At 38.1% G+C, this 22,450-nt stretch overlaps 1 protein-coding gene across 7 annotated transcripts in view; it reads left to right on the top strand.

Moving 5' to 3' along the window:
- Nucleotides 1-22,450, top strand: part of LOC129774820 (uncharacterized) — a 676,155-nt gene that overhangs the window by 612,107 nt on the left and 41,598 nt on the right. The window lies entirely within an intron of this gene.

Raw genomic sequence — 22,450 nt, 5'->3', positions numbered from 1 at the left:
AAAATGCATCTGACTATGGTGTTCATTTTTTAAAAAAAATTTAAATTTGGATTTTTTTTCGGGATTTAGAAATCCAGTACTGCTCTAATTTGTATTTGAATGTGTTCCTGTCAGTGCTTTCACCATTCATTCAAATTTGAATGAACGAACAGTAAAACAGTTCAGCTGCTCTGAAACTCTCACACTAACACACCGAGCAACTGATGTTTGCGCTGAAGATGCCACGCGAGGGAAAAGAGCGAGAACGAATGTTTCCATGCGTATGTGCTGAAGAACTTGTACTCATAACGTTAAACAGCTGTGAGAATTTTCGGAGAGAGTCTAGCAATACTCTCTTGTCCTCTGAACGTAGCCTGTAAGCTGTATAATTGGTTCGGTAGCATATGAGATTCACGGGCCGGTTTGCCATTGAATCACTCAGATTCAGAGATGGTTACTGAGTCTGAATGCAGATATTTTTCTCTGTCCTATCAAGCGCATTCCATTTGAGCCAGCTAGAACTAATATGTTAGAACTACATGCAACCCGTGGGTCGTTCCTTTAAGTTGTGCGTTCGCTAAATGTGCCTATTTTAAATGGCTCTTAAACAGGGCGTGCGTTGACTAGGCTGCAGCCCATTTGTATATCAATAATAGGCGTCATATTCAATTCGTTCTTTTGATTTCGCTGTTCTGCAGCTCACTAAGCGAGTGGAATTCGCTAATTGGATTGAATTTCCAGCCTAGTTAGCGAACGAGTATTGTATCGACTTTTTTTGACGTAGGACTACGTCTAACCGGAAGATATAGGGGGTGAAATGGAAATCTAGGCACTGAACAAGTAGGAAAAAATGCAAGATGTGGAACGCTTATAACTCGAGCATTTCTCAATAGATCGCAAAGGTTTTTGCATCAATTGATAGAAAATATATCTACGCATCTATCATAACGAATAACATTTCATTTTTCATGAGATAAATAATTGAATAATTGTGAAATATCAAGCATTGTCAAAATGCCCTATGTGCCCATTCTTGATTGGTCCATTTTGTGCTCCTCAAATCGTACCGACCAAAACGGGCAACCAGAGCAGCAGCGAAATAGAATGAAGCACGATTGGAAAGGAAAAAGAAAAAAATGAACGAAACATTGGTCGCAGTCTCACACATGCGTAATTCTCGAGCCAGCCAGTCAGCTTAAAAATCCCCGCTCCGCTGCCGTAACGATCATTCTCATTCAAACCGTACACTACATCGGTTCGCATCACAACACATCAACAAACCAACCCAAGCAGCCATGTCTGGACATGGTAAAGGAGGAAAAGTGAAGGGAAAGGCAAAATCCCGCTCGAACCGTGTTGATCTGGAGTTCCCCGCAAGGGTAGCTAGGTCGAGCGCGTTAGTACCAGTGCACCAGTCCACCTAGCCGGCGTTATATAGTTTCTGCCGCCGAAGTGATCGAGTTAGCTGGCAAAGCTGCTCGCGACGATAAGAAAACCCGCATTCGGAACAGAACACATTCGGTTCGGTGGACAACAAGACAACAGGCAGTTGCAGCGAGTGGCAAACGCAATCGCAAAACGGCATCAGGTAGCAGAAGAAAAAAGTTTGTTCTTTATACAAACTGCTTTGGTGGCAAATCCAGAACAAGGCGGCATCGAGGGCGTTCGAAATGGTTTTTTTTCAAAACCACGAGTACTAAGTTTTCTAAATTGGAACCATTCCATAAAACAAGGCGCTTTTCAGGGCCATTAAACCTTCCAAAAAAGAGTTTAGGAAATAAAGTTCAATGCTTTCTAAAACATTATCCAAAATAATAATAAAACACAAATTGATGTTCTCATAATTTTTTTGCCAGGATCTGATGAGTATGTAAATTTGGCTGTTGTTCTGAGCTTATTGATAGTTGGGGACTTTCCTGATTATTCAATTTTCACCAATTCTTAAATTGTTTCCAGATTGAAAGTACAGTAATTTACAATTAGTTCGACATTTAGCTAATTGGACGGACATGTAATGCGACTTATTTAGTTGGACATTTTGTAAACATAGAGATCCAAATTATGACCCCACATTGAAAGTCGACACTGTACCACTGTCATCGCAAATGTTCAATTACAGGTTAAAATCGCCTCCAATGCAACACTGAGTGGTGCTTCGGCACGTCGCATTGAATGTAATTTACTGAACAACATGTCACAAGCTGGATGGGAAGAAATTTTCCAACTGTGAAAGCTGTGGCGAGTGGCAAACGCAATAGCTAAACAGGAAGGTTTTACTGAACAACATGTCACAAGCTGGATGGGAAGAAATTTTCCAACTGTGAAAGCTGTGGCGAGTGGCAAACGCAATAGCTAAACAGGAAGGTTTAACCGAACAAGATGGGAATATCGAGTGATAACAAAAACACAACACCAAAGGTTCTTTTCAGAACCATCAACATATTCATAAAGAGTAAACAGTAAACTAATCAATTTTTCAGGTAGATAGGTAGGTATTCACGTAGGAGAAGAAAATAAAACAATATATTTAAAATATATATTTAACAAAAGCTGTCCCCTTTGTATAGTCCTACGTCACTCCGGTTATGTCCCCGACATTACCCACCCGTCTTTTTAAACATGTTCAAAAGGTGTTTCATCATAGGCTGTGAATTTACATAAAGGTAATATGATGCTCCCACTTTTTTTCCTTTGTAGTGTTTATCACTTTTTGTTTAACCGTTTGAGTACGGAGCCATTTTTTTGAGCATGCAGATGAGCTTGGTTATATTTATATGAATTGAAGGATTGGTGCAGAAAAATTCTTAAATCCACCGAAAAATGTATGAGTAATAAGCGTTAGAATCAAGATTTGTTCAATTTGTACACCCAATGTAAACACGTTGAGCCCAGCGTCGGTCCCTGGGGGATTGACAGTTACAAAATAAGAAAATAAAAATACATCTGGTTTGTTTTCGGATGTTTTACAAAATGTGACTACTTTTTAGTCGAATCCCTGACTAATTTCTATTTATACAATAAGTATCTTTGGGAGCTGGGACCGACACTGATGTTGTGAAAATGCTCTTGATACAGGCTGAATGGAATGCTCAGCAAGAACAATTCGGGGCTCAACGTGTTAAAAAGTGCCAAGTCTAAAATGTTAACATAAAACGAGAGGAGCGCTAACGCGGTCCACGTCCCAAAACGCTACATGGTTGGCCCCTCATTCTTAAACATTCCTATAGAAATTTCGCCGTCTCAACGTAGTGTTACTTGCGTCATTTTTTTATAAATTTCTATGCCAAATAACATGCCTTGAAAGCATTCTGAGTGGTAAGCTCTAGAACACGCATGACCACAGTGCAAATCGAAGGAAATTTCTTTGACGAAAAATTTCTCCGACCAGAACGGGAATTCAGCCCGAACCCCCGGCTTGTTAGGTGTGACGCTAACCACTCGACCACGGGTTGGTTCCTCTGAGTATTGAATTTTTCTTTTAGTTGCCATTTTTATCAAATTCCACTAAACGCATAGTCCAAACACTTGTCCAACGTTGAATTTTAATATAGAAGAATAAGAAAGTAACTCAAGCAATGTAATCTACTGACACAGCACAAGTAAACTTGCTTTCCGCGATAAGAGAAAAATGCTTCCGTTCAATTATCTATCCGTGCACCACACATCATGCTTTCATGCACCACAGCTCACCCGATGCCCGCTAAAAGAGCACATGCGACTACATTCTGTTTACAGTTGAGAGTGGATGACGTCCACTAAAAGGTATTACACGAAGAGAAGAGAGAATGAGCATTGAATGTTCCCCCTCCACGTTTAGCATTCAAACTTCGAATGTTGATGGTTCACCGACGTTGGTGGTAGTGAATCAAGGCAGTTCGCCCGGCATCACGGTGTTGGATGATTCAAAAGGAGTATTGTTCATGAATGAATAAACAAATGAATGGCATTGGTTCATATTCAGTTCATTCAATATCCAAGCACTGGTTCCTGCTCATTTTCTCGATAAATGTGATGTTTTTCTGAATTTCAAAAGTTTTGCGCAGCACATTTTTTTCATATTTTCGAATTTTTTTTTCTTTGACATCTTTGATTTCTATATAGGAGGGTCACTCTACGAAAAAAGTAACAAAGAATTAAAGGATTTCAAATGTTTAAAAAAAATTTAAAAAAATTCAAAAATCGTTGATATATTCTACTACATACCATTAGATAGAAAATTTCTTTAGCATTTTTATTTTATTTTAACACAAACAGTAAAAATAGTAAAACAAGTGAACAATAAATAGAGTAGACGAATAAAGTAGGTATGTTTTTCAAGATTTTACTCGCAGCTTGCGCTATGGGGGAGGAGCAACAAACAACATGTTTGCATACAATTCGGGTGTTAGCCTCCATGGTAGAGACAGGCGAAAGAACTACTTCGCCAAAAATATTGAACGAACGGTCGTTTTTTTAACCCTCCTATATTCGTTCACTCTGTCTGACAGACCAAGAATCAATTAAGTGGCTGACTTAAATAACCATTAAAACTGATTGAAGTTGAAGAATGAATATTTTCTGGAGTTTTTTCGTTCAATTATATCTTTTTCTTTGAATAAATATCAATTACGCCTAAAAATTAACAGTACCAATATTACAGAAACACGCACAGTATGTGAGTATATGAGTTACGACTTTGCGCGCGAGGTTGGATTTAAAAAAACGGTAGTTAGCCATACGAACTGATTCCGAATGAATAGATTACAAGCGAACCGTTTGGGTACGAATAATGTTCAGCTGAACTGAAAATACATGCAGGTAGCGTTAGACCGAACAGATGAACATAACTGAAACGCTTGGAGAAAACTAAAAAAGATAACGATATTTTCATTCACAAGCAAAATACATGAAACGCGTACATTTGTATGCCATTGCGAGTATGTTCTATTCTCGGGGGAGGTCTTTCATTGCCAAATCAGAAAACAAGCCACGTTTTTATGAAATAAAGTTAACGTTAGTAACTATTTTTACCGCTAACGGATTTTGGCGATTTATATACCAAACGAACCGGAAATTCCCTAAGATTTGTTTGTTATGCTATATATTACAATCCCCTGGTGTGTAATTGATGAAAACTAGAAGCATTTCCATTTTCCCAAACATTTGTTCTGTTCATTTGTGAGCTTCCCTACCCGTGCCATCAACAACGGACAACTTATCGGCGAGCAACGAAGAGGAATGATTTAAAGTCTCCGTGAACAAAGAAAAGAAGAAGATTAAGAACGAAGGGGAATATTTGCCTAGAGCATAAATATTGGATCTCGCTGAGGCAAACTTTCAGTATCTTTCTAGATACAAAGCAATGAACATCGCTTATTCTTTCTTGTTTTGTATCATCACATGTCTTCGTTTCGGATTGAGCTGTGAACCCGACCAAATTACTTACTCGCTGATGTCTCTGGCATGTCATTATTACACCTGACGTCATACCATTTAGGTTCTAAACTACACAAGTGTGTGGGGAATCATCAAGCTAGGCTATCTCACCAGGACGGTAGGAAAACTCTCTCCACAAAGGATGACAGGATGATTGCCAGTCTAGATTAGCTTAGCAATCTAGACTGGCAATCAATCTAGACAATATCAAAAGAAAGGGCTTCAGTTGAGAAGAGCGCAAAACGGAGATAAGAGTGTGTATATTTCGTTGCTTCAAGCCATCGATGTATGGATATTTGTGTGCATACGTGCGTGCTTCATAACCCGTATGTACAAATAGCACATCTTTGCTACGCTGAAACCTCATTTGTATCTACTCCCGTGTGCATTGGCCCTGTAGCGATGCAGCAATCACATGCTATGGAGACGTTGTTTGGTGGTGCAAATTATGCAGCCGCGATAATAAATATAAACAAAGAGAGAGGTAACGGAAAGAGAATATTTGCGCTAGAGTATGAATAATGGATCTCTGCTGAGGCAAATATCCAGTCTGTATCTATATCCGAAACAGTTAAAACCGATTGTATTCCGTCATAATAAGGGCTTTGACATTGCAACAATGCATCGAACTGACGCTATGGCGAAGCAGGCGTTAAGGTTATGCGCCACATAATTATTTTATTAATATCAGGCTAAACCATGGCGAATGTCGTGCTGGAATATTGTGAGTCATTTGGGTTCGCGTGCCAATCGCAAAACCGCATTCAACAAGGATGACATTTGCGATATTGAGATTAAGCGGGTAGTACACTATGAACATCATAGGAAGTATGTGATTTTCGCGATTTTTCAACGAGAGAATAAATTACTATGATTAATCTGATATCACAGTTTTATCAGGTATATATTACTTAACAAACAAAAAATAAATTGGTGTCAGTTGAACTGTCCTCTGAATAGCCACAACCGGTTTGTTGAACCCTTGCAGCCAAAACCTTACAAACTGATGAGAGTCCTACAAGTTTTTCTAGTGGACTGATTTCAATCAATGATTTTTTTACGTAATCTCGGATATATTTCCTGTCATCGTACGCAGGATTTTTTCAAAATATTGATTTACGATGATAGAAAATTTAGTGGAGAATCTGGGAAAAACTATTTCATCAAAATCGGATGGACCGTTCCGGAGGTAGAATTCCCACCAGTTTGCAAAACCTAGTTTCGAGAAACACGCGTTTTAAATTTTGGATCCGCGCTCCTTACGCAAAGAATTAGGTCCACTAATTGGCTTGTAACTTTGGAACAAAGCATCGGACAAACCTGGGACAAAAACTACAGTAAAGCAGACATCCCTGAGAACATTTTAAGCTGTACTACCCCCTCAACAGACAGAATTTATTTCGTTTACTTAGTCATCACGAAAGTAAATGTCGTTGTAGAATTTTGTATGCGATTGGGTTTCGCCTGCCAGTAGCAAAACTTTCCCCACTAAGGATAACAGCTGCGCTTATCTCAAGCATGAGAAATAAATGCAACTTTTTCCGAGATCATTAATATTAACAGAAGCGTTTCTCTTGAGAATAACTGATGAAATGATGAGAAGTGTTTATATTGTTAGTCGCTTCAAGCCACCAATGTATGGTTCTGTATGCATGCTATGTTGAACGCTTGTTTGGTTCTGATTGCTTTTCGTTGTACGAACGATGTCTAGAGGTGCAATTCCACTGAGACAATATTAAATAACATGTAGCATGATATTTGATATTTGCAAGTATTACCATTGTTGTTGTTTCCATTCGGTGCCAAAGACAGATTGATGTAATTATGAGGTGTGGAATGATGGTGCTGATGCAACAAGTATATAATCTCCTGTAGCCGAGTGTATGTCAATTGCGGAAAAGGCCACCGGAATAGCGTTCGAAGTAAATTTTCAGTGCATTGAGATGAAACAAAGAGCGACATGCGATCAGCTTGTGTATTGTTCTGCGAGGGCAAGAATAAATCATCAATCGATTATCGTCAACTGATTCTAAAATAAAAAACCATTTCAGAGCGACCAAGCCATTCTACTAAACAGTTATTTCTAAAATTTCGCAGCACTCTAAAATAACATTTGAAGATATTAACAAGCGACTTGAACAAAATAACAGCGTAGTTCTACGTCAACAATGTGACTATGTCTCGGACACAACCTCCTATAATTTTTCTGGGGCGATCTGGCGTAGTGGTAAAATCCATATCTCTCACTCTAAAGGTCACGAGTTGAATTCTCACTCCCGATATTTTTCCGAAAGTTAGAAGGAAGCAGCCAAAAAGTGTTGAAGGTCACTATATAATACAGTGTAAGAATGTATTTTTTTCAATTCATGTATAATAATTATTTACTTTTGAATTATCAGAAAAAAAGCCGAAGGAAGCTACGACAATTCATGAATGCGATAAACAAATAATTTTCTTGTGGGAAAGCAAATTGAAACAAATGTTTTTAGTTATCTTCAATCCATTGTTTGGTCTATTGTGTGTTATCGTTATAACCATTAGCGGAATATTTGTGTAAATTAAAAATGTCTTTACAGGACTTTTTTTCTCTACTATTAAATATGATATTTAACGGAATGAATGTTGAGTAGCAACAAAAGATATTGCACTATTTAAAAAAAAATGCGATTTTCAAAGAAGTAAATAACTTTCTTTCCCAGTAACTAACAAAAAATTAATTCTGTTGGCAACTGAGCCGTTCATCAAAGTGAACTGCTTTGTCCATCTCTACTACATGGTCTGATTTGTTTATTAGTTCTCAAATGGTTTTTCGTGACGGACAATCGATGTATTTATATTAAGAATTATTCTACTTAAGCGTCGTGCACAAATTACGTAACGTGATAAGGGGATAACGCGATAACGCGATAATTTAATATTCCGGATTCTTTCTATCACTACAACTCTTACAATCCCTATAGCAAATGGTTTTTTAGAGCCATTGAATGAGTATTGAATGAGTTAAATTTATGGATTTCTGAACATTTACAAAATCTCTCCAAAGTCCTACGTCTTTCATTAAGGGTGCCAAATCAGAAAACAGGTCACGTTATAAAATAAAGTTATCGTTAATAACTATTTTTGCCGACTACGACTCCGACTCCATAGCCCTGGTTGTAATGAGCTTAATCGCAGCCAGTAAGCAGGCACGGAATAATGCATCTCGCATTGGTCTACTGGATCATGATTTTGTCATGGTTGCCAGTCATAAGCATATTCCGTCTGTTATCGCAGGATGCAAAATAAAGCTAGGACACATTAGTCATGTTGAAGTAGTTCAATACAGTGGTCCAATGTATGTTGCAGTTCGTTCAAGAAGACACTGTTCTACGAAAGCATTTTCTCATGGGCTCAATTCAAAAAGGAAGTATAGGACTGCCTGAATTCGAGATTATTTGGCATCAAAGAATAATCAAGCCAGTGCATAATTTATAATTGATGTGGATGGAGGACCAGACGAGAACCCTCGTTTTAAAAAGATCATAGATATTTTCAATAGATTCTCGATGCAACATTCGTTGCTACAAATGCTCCAGGACGCAGTGCTTTCAACCGAGTTGAACGTCCGATGGCTACTCTTTCCCGGGATTTAGCAGATTGATTATTCCTCATGATCATGAGGGATCTCATTTGGATGAAACACTCAAGGCCTGATTCTCGAATACACTTCACGGTGGAAACGAAATAAACGGCACGCCATTGAACTACGTTTTACGAGCTAGTGAAGTGTCGAAGGTAATAATGAGTTCTCAGGCAGAATGAACACTTTTCAAATAAAAAAATCATTAATGAAAATTAACTTCTTCGTATCAAACTGGTATTCAATGTGAGTGGAAAACTTAGTTTTCTTCATGTGATATAATAATCTCATACAAAAGAGTCATCTGAAGATAATTTGATATTATAATGATAAATTTAGTGGGAAACTAATCTCGTATCCAGATGTCGACACTGTACCGTTGTCATTGCGAATACGTTTCATCCCGTTTTCACCGTGAAGTGTATTCGTAGTGTATTCGAGAATCAGGCCCTCAAAATAAGGGACCCGCAACTAGAAATTAACGGGGTGGGGAGGGTGGCGCATTTTTAGCGTTACACAATTTGTGTACCACGCTTTTTTATTCACGCCATCGTCAAAAACTTCGAGATAAATTTTTGGAAAACAAAATCTAAACAAGTAATTGCATTAAGGATCACCGTTTAAAATTCTCCAATAACCTCGAATGTCGTACATGCAGATCGCTTCATCTCATTTGTTCGGAGGATTCTGAGCTCGCGGAAACAACCGAACAACGTTTAATAGCTCAACCAAAGTACATTGCCTTCCAGTCGACTAGCCACAGTTGGATTTTTGCCTCACTTTCCCTATCAATTCATTTCACGCTGTATGATTTGACGGGCATTAATCACAATATTTAACGCCCCCAGGCCGGCGGGGAAATGGATGGTGCAAAATGGCGAAAACCAGTCGGTATCGTTTACAGTGGCGGCCAGTGAGCTCCCAAGTTCCCAGCACTTCGCATGTACGTGCTTTCAAGTGGTGTCGGGTCGGAAACGGGACCTCTGAGGGAGCGGTGCCGTGTGGGGGTGTATGCTGGTCGGACGTGATTATTTTCACGAATGAAGGAATCGATCCGTAGCGTTGGGTATCGGCTCGGCTCGTTTATCATCAATTAATTATCTCGAGTTTCCTTCTCACTGAACGGCGGATTACCTCGTTTGGGTTCGGATTTTCCCACGATTCGCATATTTGGAAACTCAGTCAGGAAGCACTGTTTGAGGAAGGGAGGCGGAGTCTGTGAGTCCGATTAAAAACTGGACGGGTGAAAAAGCTGTTGATAGATGTGGACTGACGAGAAGCTATTATTTGCGGATTTCCGTGATATTAATGACATCACACAACGAAGTTGGTGATGGCTGTCAGGGTTGAGATTTGTTACATAACCCGGAAAAAATATGCATTTGGGATGGTTTTGAGTGTTTTGATCGTTTTTGTTTCCACACAGTTTTACCAATTGGTTTTTCATGTTTCGATTGGCTTCAAGGAACCAGTTTGTTTATCCTTCCTCACCCTTATATCAATCCCCGGTGAATCATACGCAATTACTTATGTAGGCTAAGAAACCAGTACCCGATACAAATCATTTTTCGAAACATCCTTACAGTCTCGGGCTCTCGCATTGCGTCTGTCTGGCTGAGATCAAACGAAGCTTGACCAAACGACTGGTTGCGTCCGTGCGCCGGAGGGACTCCGTGTTCGCGTAGCGTGGCCACGATTCGCAGTAGGGCCCCTTAATGAAATGGTTGATTAGACTGGGGATTTCCAGAATTTGACAAACAGCAAAGCAAACTGAGAGAGAACCACACACAGCATGGAACGGCTTAGCGAAAATGCCTTTCCGAATAATGTGCGGCTTCGGTGGGAATTCTCTCGAGCAATCGGAGCGAAAGTAAATAAGATTAAAACTTAAAGCGTTTCAATTTTTCACCAAATTAACGTCGGAGGGACAAAACGTGCAAGGAAAATTGATTTTTTTTCGAGGTGCACATACATATTTCGCTCGGAGCGAGGACAGTGTGCTTTTTGTGGGTTAGTCTGGATTTTGTACGTCACTGGACATACAGATGTGTGTGCGCGAAGAGAAGATCTGTCGTCGGATGTTACACAGTCGAGCGCTTTGCGAGAAGAAGCTCTGGGATGAATACTGATTGTGTTCATTTTGCCGAAACGATATGCCAACCTAAAACCACACGTCGTCCTTGAAGGGAATAAAAAATTGGTTCAAATGTAAGATGTTAAAGTTGGCTGCATATTTGTATGTGGTTATAAATGTTGGTTTTCAGTAAATATGGTTTTTCATTATTTTTCCGCGGCAGTTAGATTCATTTTCAATTCCCCTTGCGAACCCCTGTATACAAAACTGTCAACATCAAATTTGTGGGGACTTGCCCGCAGGCACCACATTCGTAAATGGTTTTGTTCGACATATTATTTTGATTTTATATATCGTGGCACATTTCGTGACTAGAATTTGACTTCCGAGATTAATGATATCAGCAAAACGGAGCCAGGGCACAACCAAAACTTGATTGAATTTCTAGGAATAACACAGAACAGAATGTCAAAAACAGTAATCAGAGGGTTTGTTTCGATAATAGTATAGATTTCTTCATGGGGATTTCTTGTTATCGTAAACTGATACCGATGATGATGTTGAAATATCAGGTTTTTCAGCAAAAATCAAACGTCAGATTAGTCATTCCAAAATATGGAACAGAAGGCTGGAGCTAATCTATCGGGCATCATGTACAATACGGTTTCGAACATTGACAAACACTGAAGTAATTTACAAAAAGTTACATTCGAACGATATGGCTTGCGATGTGGTTCATCGAAGTATAGTTTTGGTGTTGATTTCTGAGAACAAAAAATTTTGAGAAAAAAAAAGAATCGACTTCACACTTCTTCCAAAGCTTTTCTAAACCTAGAAACTATCTTTCAACCAAATTAATATTGACTGCTAGTTTATTTGATGATTGTTCAGCTTGCATTTGTTTCCTAGAACATCAAAAAGACATTTTTCCACAGAGATATGTTTGATTCAATAGCAAATTGCCCTATATATGTGACAACCAGTGTTGCCACACGTGCATATTTATCTGGAACTAGCATTCACGTTTTTGACGTAGAACTACGCCTTTCAGGAAGGGTGCCAAATCAGAAAACAGGTCACGTTTTTATGAAATAAAGTTAACGTTGATAACTATTTTCACTGTGAACGAATTCTCATGATTTGCACACCAATCGAATCGAAATTCTCTAAGATTTGTTTGATATGCTATACATAACAATTCGCTAATCTCTAAATGGTTTAAATTCATGAAAACTGGAAGAACTTCTTTTTTCCCATACATTTGTTCTGCCGATTTGTGTGCTAACCCTACCCATATTTCGAATGCTTATAACTCGAGCATTTATAAACAGATCGGAAAGATGTTTGCATCAATTGATAGGAAATATTTCTTCGCGTCTACCACAATTAATAAAATTTTATTTATCATGAAATGAACAATTAAATAACTGTAAAATGTCGAACGTTATCTAAACGCCCTAACTGCCAAGTTTTGGTTGGCGTGATTTACGGATTATACAGACTTCAAAATCGATGTACCTGTAGAAATCCGCTTTGCAAACATACATGCAAGTCGGAGATATTTATGTTCCCACCGAGCTGTGTTTCCCTATGTGCCTGGAGGAATCCGCTTTGTCAAAACATGCAAGAGTTGGGTATTTTTGTTCGTTCTTTTAAACTGAGAAGCCTGGGAAAATCGTGATTTCAGATACTAGAGGTGAATGAACTTTCGCGGTTCGAGAAATACGTAAACATGAGATGTGCAATAATTTCAGGGGGAAATGTAAAATACAATGATCGTTTGACATTTCTTCCGTTCACATATTTTGATAGTCCTAGGCATCATATAAAACGTAAAAGGACGGAAAAGGATTACAAAAATTTCGATGCAAAATAATATCTAAAATAATATTCGAAGTGGTGAACAAATGAATTGCATAATATAATTGCGTAGTTCTACGTCGAAAATATGCGGTCGTGTGCTAGATACAACCCCTTACAATTTTTTTTGGCATAATTACTGAAAGACGTAGTCCTACGTCGGAAAAATAAGTTGAGATTTCTTAGGTTTTCGTTATTGTTACACATACAAAATTGTTTAAAATTTAAAAAAACACCAAATGTGCCAACCAGAAGAGTCCTCCGGGCCACATGTCGCGGGCCGTATGTTGAGTATGGCTGGTCTAGACTCTAGAGCGTTACTGAAACACTGAACTTATTGAATATCTAAAAATCTTTTCAGTATCTCCAACATTCCCAAACACAATTTCTATTTCCCAAAAAAAATAATCCACAAATTATGCTACGGCTCGAATGCGCTACACTTTGATGCCACTTTTGACCCGGAAATAATACACGAATTCAGGAAACCTTGATGATCGAGCGAAAAAAATGGCAATAAGTAATGAATTCCTTTCATCAGCCATCCAACTAAGACCACACGACAGCGGCAGTGCGACTTTCCTCAAGGGTGAGGGTTTAGTTTAACTTCCCAATCAGGCCTTTTTCAAGGCTATGGGCATCATCATAATCTTCGCCAATAAGTCCGCACATACTTCTAAATTCAAACATGCTGTTTTCATGATAGTTGGTTTCAAGCTGACTGGAGCAGGACTGTTTCATTCATGCGGAATCTTTTTCACTCAACCAATATCACGCAAATCTTGATTCTAGTTTAAATTACAACTTGCTAAAGAAAAATCAAATCTCGCTCCGAACCAACTTAAAGACAAGAACATTTCGTCGTGGGAAATAATAATTCATCTTCAGTCAGTTGGGTATTTATTCTCACAAGGAAAAAAAATGTGAACATATAAATTTGTGTGCATTATCCTAGCCTTGTCACGTACTTAAATTTTCCCGCAACAATCGCTTGTTCGCTATCGAAAGAAATTTGCTCCAAGGCTCCGGTGAAGCCAACTAGTCGCAGTGTCTCCGGCGACATCTGCGTGCCCAAAATCCGCTGCGAAACGTTGGCTTTTTCATCGGAGAGCTGAGCAGAGTGTGAAAAAATTATTTCAGATTTTTTTTCTCTCAATAATGCCAGAAGACATATAGTGCAACGCTAGCAGCGGTAGCACGACCTGCTGTTCAGCGCACCAAATGAAGTTTCCATGCAAGTTAGTTCGAGATGCAAGTTAGTGATAATAAATTATGCGAAATTTATTTGGCTAGTCGTTTGTGTTCGAGGAGTGTACGTGAGTCGCTTGGAGGCAGCTCCGCCAATGTTATCATCGTTTACGTTGTTCGTGACCTTCGCGATGCAGGACAAAAAAAACTACAAGATTAACTGCTCTGCTGCAACGTATATATTCTGAAAAATATTCATGCTGTAGTGATTCTATAGCAACCTCATAGACATTATTCTATCGTGAGTTGCCAATAGGGAAAAAAAATCTAATGTAATTAATTCACCATAATGAAAGTAAAATGAGTTGTCCACAAAGGTGATTTTCCTTACGGGAATCCAGCTTGCAGTAAAACAGTAGCTTCTGAGCAGCTTCCGGCAATCTTCGTGATTTTTCCCAGTTTACATTGTTCTTCGTCAATCTCGACAAAAAATCTGAAACCATTTCTCGCTGGAACAATACCGTAAGAACGAAACTATTTGAATGCTTAACTAAGTCTGTTTCCCCTTCGCAGTTCAGTACTTATCTGGACGTTGTCAGTCAAGCCGGCAGTTCTCGACTAGGAAATTTGCTTCGAAAGAAAGTATGCCAAGGTGTTATCACAACGATGTGGTGTTTATTGAAAATCTTGAATGTCATTTACGCAAACTAGTTCTTTTTGTCCAATTTTGAAAATTGATGGTGAAGAGTAATAAGGTTTTTTGTCGATTGCAAAAAAGTAATGTACAAAAACGTTGAACGCTTGCGTTTCACGGATAGATTAGCATTAACTACAGTTTCGATTGATTCGAAAATAGGCTTCTATTTTTATGTATGAAACTATCACTTTCGTGGCTTGTCTGTTTTAATTCATATTGGTAATCAATAAAACGTATCGAAATTGGCATAAAAAATTGAAAAACGATTTGGAAAAATACTTCTAAATAAACCAAGCTAACTAGAACAAGTTTGTTTTTTACAACTAGTTCATATTGCTATTTGGATCTCGAGTTTACAAATTACCAGAAAATAATATATTACCACAAAACTCGAAAGTAACTAAGAGCTCTATCTAGATCATTCACTTTTAATATTACTATGTTGTCAGTTTCCACACAAGTTGCCTGAATTAATCTCAAATTCGATCTCGGTGTAATTTACTGATGAGGGTTACCCGAAGCGGCTTTCATTTGAATTAACATAAATTCTCCTCCAATTGTCAACCATATTGACATGCGTTCAGATATGAAAAATTCAGAAAAAAATTCCATATTAGTCTATCAACAATCAATCAGTTCCGTATTATTCAATTTCATGCCAACATATTTTGATTCATAGTTCCCCGGGATTTCACAATTTGAGGGCTGATAGAGGAAAAACACGGAGAAAAAAAAACTGAATATTTTGCCATTTTCAACCACACAATTTGCGTGTAATCCGAGAGGGTAATAAATCACAAAATTCACAGCATGCGACAAAATTTACATAAACGACATGCAACACGCATCCATGTGATGGAAAAAGTGCAGCACAGCTCGAGCAGAAACACAGCAGGAAATGCATGGTATACCGTCAGATGTGCGTGTGTGTAATGGATACAGGTGCAGTTTTTCAAAAACCTTACGAAAGCTAAATAAAAATCATTTCTTCGCAGTTTGATATTGAACGGGAATAAGTAATCTAAACAGGTGCTGAAAAGAAAATATTCAATGGACCACCAGCAAAATAACTGTAGAAAAAAAGGTTCCAGCAATTTATATCAGCAGCTCATGCTTTCAAAACCATATTCAGTTCTTCGCGTGAAACTCAAAAAATGCATTAGATGAATAGCGCTTCCTCGAAAACGGTTGAGTTTCAAATGCTCGCTGAATAAATTACAGGAATGCATCTCAAAATTTACGTTCATTATAGATATGCACGATGTGGATGGGTGGAAAAAACACGATATTACTCTTACCGCACTTTTTTTTTTGGTTCGCTTCTGTGAGTGGTATGTGTTGTTCGGCTGGTGCTACGGCGAAAAATTTAATCAAACCCTCCACACATTCCCATTTTTTTGACATTCCGGTTACTGAACCACACACACACACACACTGAGAGGATGTTTTTGGATAAAATTCATGATCTTATTTGCATTTTTTCGCAATGAAAGCTTAACACATGTGTACGTGACCTGGCTGTCTGGCAACGGAATTTAAGTTTGTATACATTTTTCATTCCTAAAAGCATAATTTATTTCTAAGCGGGACGATTTGGGTAAAATATATCAACCGGACATTCGTTAATTCATTTAGATTAAACTGACTAGACGTCCCGCGTTACGCGGACAGTCCCGCATTTCAACAAAATGTCCCGTCAAAAATGTCAAAATGTTCAATTACGTCCTGCGAAATGTCCCGCTTTTGGCAAAAGAAGCGAAAATGTCCCGCGATATCAATATATTTCAATGTTACAATTTGATCATGTTGATTTTCTTAAATGGGTGAGCCTCAAAACAAACTCTTATTTGGCAGACTGTTCACGAGCGCTTCCAATGCATACGAAGATTTTATGTTAAATTTTTATATAGTCTCACTCAAAAAAGTTATCCAAAAGTGCTCTGAACAATCTGGAAATCCTCGAATGCAAAGTAAATAATTCCGGACTTTCGCTTTGAAATAATCTGTTAATACAGTGATAGACATTCGTTTAATCGCACTTGAAAAAAAACTTACAAAACAACTAGGAATGTTCTTATTATTGAGATACTTATCTGCTGTAGTGGTTGTATATTTAAGTAAATTTTATTGAAAGGACGCGCGTCACAATCACACACACCAGGCGGCATCGATGATATAGACATTCAAACGTCGTTTTTTCGCGAGACATACGTTTAGCCGCAGGGTATAAAAATCAGGTTTTCGCATAATAACCAAGCCTTTATCTGTGTTTTTCGAAAAATTACTTCGGAGTGTTCTATTTACAAGGTAAATATTAGATGTGCAACGTAAGAAGTTAGCCAGATTAGCAATTTACGTAGAATTTAAAGCAATGGCGAAAGGTATTCTATTGACGGAAATAATAAAGATATTCAGCGAACAAAAGTTTTCTAATCGCTCGATCGTAACAAAAATGGGTCGATCTGAGAAAGTGGTATGGAATTTCTTTAAATAGTGCCAGAAATATGGGATATAACGACCAACAAATGGGAACACCAAAGTTACTTTGCGTCTTAAAGGTCGAATATAACACGAAGCATCCAGGAAACGATGTCCTGCTCATACATTAAGGCGGAATCAGTTCCAGTAACGAAGAGGCATATTGCGCGCATCTTGAATTAGTCACCAAACATCATGTGGAAGAAACTTCAAGGGAAGCCGAAACTGACCGCCACCCATAAGCAGAACCATCTCATTTTCGCCCGGCAATACATGGAATGGAAACTAGAATGGAGAAATGTTGTATTTTCCGGCGAAAAAAGTTCGATTTGGAAGATCCAGACTGTTACAGTGGCTATTGGTACAATTTAAGTCAACGGCATGTCGTGAGATCGAAGCGAAACTATGGGGGCGGAAGTTTGACAGTGTGGGGAGCCGTTTCCTATCACAGCAAGCTTCTCATTTGTTTCATTTTCACCCGAATGAACTCCGAAAAGTATCTTCAATTACTGGAGGCCGTTTTGATTGGCCATATTGAGAATAACGCTACCGAGGATGTTGTTTTTTCAGCAGGATTATGCATAGATCCACGTTTCCAAGCAATCGAAGGCATGGTTTGCCGAGAAGGACATTCCGCTTCTTGAATGGCCTGCTGGCAGTCGATTGCAATCCCATAGAGAACCTACGAACAATCTTGGCCGAGATGGTCTATGCAAACGGATGACAATGTGACAACATTTCCAGTCTCAAGGCAGTAATTCAGGAACGTTGGGCTATAATCAATATGGCAACACTTTAAAAGCTGTCTGACTCGATGCCAAATCGAGTTTTCAAAGTGATCCGAAATAGAGGTGGACATACTAAATATTTGCTATCGATTGCACTCGAAATTTGCCGCACAAATTTTCTTTTATTGAAATTTTATGATGCGGTCGAATGTCCACCATGATTCCACATATTTGAATTACTTAGAAAACAAAAAGTGAATTTATACTTTTTTTTAGAATGAATTCGATGAAAATAAACAATAATCGTCTTTTATGAGCAAAACTGTGACTTAGTGACCTATTTTCAAAAATATTTTTTAATATAATTTTATAATTTAAAAATTGGGTGCGGCTAAACGAATGTCTTACACTGTATTGTTCACAGATAATCTTCGAAAGGTCATTCAAACCGTCATAGATCGATCTTACTCGGTTCTTCTCTACTTGATCACCATTCAAAATCCAAATACAAAATAAATTCTGAGCGGTTCATAACGTTCCAATATAGGGGAAGTGCGGGTATAACGGACAGTGGGGGTATAATGAACAGCTGGTTGATTTGTACAGTTGCATTATGAGTTTCAAATTTCTGTTGATGGGAACCCCTTCTACATGCTATTCTGTAATATTTGAACCATCCTTTGACAATGAATACTGATCGAAAGTGGAATAGGGAAACAAAAACCGAAAATCAAACATGATTCCGCGTATGGATGTAATTTTTGTGGCTCCGATATTAAGCATCTTGAGTGGTTTAATTTCAAAATTTAATTCACTCATGATTATATTTTGGTTTGTGAGTTAACAGACAAGCGATATTAGGTTTTCACGTAAAAGTAAATTCATTCGTGAGCGGTAAATTTATATAATTGAAATAATTGAAATGGACAGGCACATCCAAAATGACATCCAATGCATGATGGAAAGTGAATGGAAGAATATTCAACTCTTTCTCCTATTGCTTTCTCTGTTTGTTCTATTTCAGTTACTGGAGATACAAACACTGAGAGAGAGCGAAATTATTTCTCTCGCGAGCGACAAACTTCTACACTTTGTATATTATGAAGCTGTCCATATTCCCCCCCTACATGTCCATTATACCCGTATCGATAAAAATGTTATACTTTTCAGCTTGTTTTAATTTCAGTAAAAACATGGTAAAACATATTTTTACAAAACATTTGACCAATTATTTCGAAAACTAGTATATTGAAATGTAAGGAACTGCTTTTAAGTTTTGGAAAACATGAGTTTCCAAAAATACAATTAAAGTTCTTCTTAACATGTCCGTCCCCACTTACCCGATACTATTTAACTCGAGAACGGAGCAACGGATTTGAACAGTCAGCATCAGGTTTGATGCGTGTTAGTCTGTGTTAGGGGCCAGGGAAGGTTCTGATGATAGTTTGAGATCCTTCACCCTGTCTAAGATGGGGCTCCCATACAAGTGAAACACAAATTTATGCATAACTAAAGAACTAGTTAAGCAAATGGAACAAAATTTAGCATGTGGAGGATTCAGGGGGCAAGAAATGTTCGAGACCACCACCCCTCTCTCCGAGGGGGGCTGCCATACAAATGAAATACAAATTTCTGCATAACTCGAGAACTAATCAAGCGATCAAATCAGGCATGTGGAAGTTTTAAGGGGCATTGAATGTTTATATGGTGATTCGACACTCCTCCCACTCACAGAATCAATTTCGATGATTGCTTTTATGTCTCATAATTCAATTAGATTGAATTTATTTAATACATCTTTCCCGGGCTATAAAGAACTCCATATCGATATGCATTTTGATAAGATTCAATATTTTGATAAAACAATCTAACATGGCAGGTTCGGAATAAAATTAGTTCATCTTGAGAATAAGGAATAAATTTAATCAACCATATCCTAAGGATAACTGGTTATTCTTCATTATAAATGAACGCCTGGAGATGAAATATAAATCATTTTAATGCCTCAAGTTTCTAGTCTCGAAATGTTCTGTTAGCATATTTTTACTTCGATATGTGGATGCGTAAGGATAAATATATTAGGGGAAACTATCTTTTTTGACGTAGGACTACGTCTTACATTAAGGGTGCCAAATCAGAAAACAGGTCACGTTTTGATTAAATAAAGTTAATAACTATTTCTGCTGCGAACGGATTTTAACGATTTGCACACAAATCAAATCGGAAATTTTCTAAGATTTGTTTGATATACTATAAGTCACAATACCATAGTCTGTATATGGTTTGAATTGATGAAAATTGGAAGCATTCCCATTTCCCCATACATTTGTTCTGTTTATTTGTGTGCTTTCCCGAACAGAGCTGTCAATAACGGGCAACTTATGTAGCCGCTAGAATAGAATTAACGAAGGGGGATAGCGAAAAGGGAATATTTGCGAAGTGAACTCCACGCTTGCATAGTAAGTTAGCTGTCGATAGCGTATAAGTAGTGCATCTCTTCTGGGGAGAATTCTCAGAATCATTCTATGCCCGAAAAAACAAAGGTCGTTTATTCTGCTCGCTTTGTGGTTTATGTTTCCCCTCGAGCTGTGAATGCTAGCGAATATTTCACTTGAAGTGCATCTGGGATTGTAATTAACACAACCATCCGTTGCGCGAAACTTAGAACTTAGAACTTAGAAGATTTTCTGTACATGTAAATTGAACATTCGTATTTGCTCTCGTGCGCATCGGCTCTGTTCTGATGCAAAAAGGTACTAGATTTGTTGACGGTTTTGACCGAGAGTCGAGAAACGATTTTTCATAAACGGTCATTCTCGCGATGTTTCATTTTTATCGCTGCAACTGTGTGCATCTGTTAGACGAGTGTTTGATCCTTGTTGAATGGCGATGCACGGAAGATACCTCTCGTTAAGTACTCAGTGCAATGCGAAATTGCGACCTATGACCAATTAGTGTATTGTTCTCGCAAAGGCAAGAAAGAATCGTTGCTTCTCGAAATGATTCTAAAAAAACACGCAAGTCATTAAATCTTTTCAGGGTCCCCGGAACTTTTCACTATAGAGTTATTATGAAATTTCGATGTATTCGCAAAAAATATCCGAAATGATAAACCAACAAATTAAAAATAAAAGATTGCGTAGTCTTTCGTCCTAAGCGGTCATGTCTCGGATACAACCCCTCGATTTTTTTTTTCTTCAAAAAGTTCGAATCACATTTTGTGATACCGAAAGGCTAGAAACCAGTTATTAATTAAATATTATTCCACATTCATACATGTCATACATTATTAATAGATTCATTCCACAGAAGTAAAGTTCTTCGACCTCAAGCCTTATTCGAATCTATTTCTTGTGCAATTAGTTGTAAAGTTCAAAAATTATGAGGGCTGTAAAATCTTGTAGAATTTTCTCATAAAACAACAAATGCTGTGACACTCGCTTCCGTACGCTCCCTTCGCACTCAAATCCTAATCCTTGCAATGTTTTCCGAGCTTGGAATTGTTTTGCCCATTCCTTTAATTTATACAAACAATTGTTTGGAAAAGTATTCCTCTGCTGGTGTGCTCCCTTTAGCCGTTCAGCCCAAAACAGAAAAATCAATCCAACTGAAGCGAACGGAGTACAACAAAAGTTCAGCGGAAACTTTTCCACCAATCGAATTACCCGCATGTATTGTCTTCCATAGCGGTGAACTTTCTCCTTCTCGCGAAAGGCGAAACGGGAGCCTTTTCGGATGAATACTTCAACAGCATTCAAAGTAGATAAAACCAGCCCAATGCCCGCGGATAAATACTAAACTTGGTAACATGTACTCGTCGTATATTCGTATGTCGGATGCTTGTAGCATAGTAATGAGGGCCAACGGCAATCGGAACGAGATATCGGAATTTATAATTACGCTCTCGGAAACAACGAAAATCGATAGCCGTGAATAGTCTACCAACCAAGGCTTCAAGCGGTACAATGTGCCGTGCTAATGTGAGATTTCAATTTTTCACCTCAAAATATTACGAGATGTGATAAGAAAACAAAAATATGAAGATACGTTTGAATACCAACGCATCGTGATTTAATACCGATTTATCACTTTTCTCAGGTCGTCAATTAAGAAAATTGACGGACACACAACTAATGAAGTCCGTTTGCCACGAAACATTGACCTCTGCAAATTACACATTTGTCATTGCCACATGGATCAGTAAAAAGGAAAAATTAAACTAAATGATTATTCGCTTCAACACTTTCGCCGAACGGAAGCTTTATCAAATACTTATCGATAACAAAGCGCTCGTTTCTCATTACCACTTCTGTTTGTGGAACCTAAACAGTAGCTGCGCAATTTGCTAATGAGACTGCATAAACCAGTCTTTACGTCAATTTGAAATCTAATATACTCGAGACACTATTCAT

Source organism: Toxorhynchites rutilus, chromosome 3 (assembly GCF_029784135.1).
Source record: "Toxorhynchites rutilus septentrionalis strain SRP chromosome 3, ASM2978413v1, whole genome shotgun sequence".
NCBI lineage: Eukaryota > Metazoa > Arthropoda > Insecta > Diptera > Culicidae > Toxorhynchites > Toxorhynchites rutilus.
This window is presented reverse-complemented; position numbering and strand designations above follow the sequence as displayed.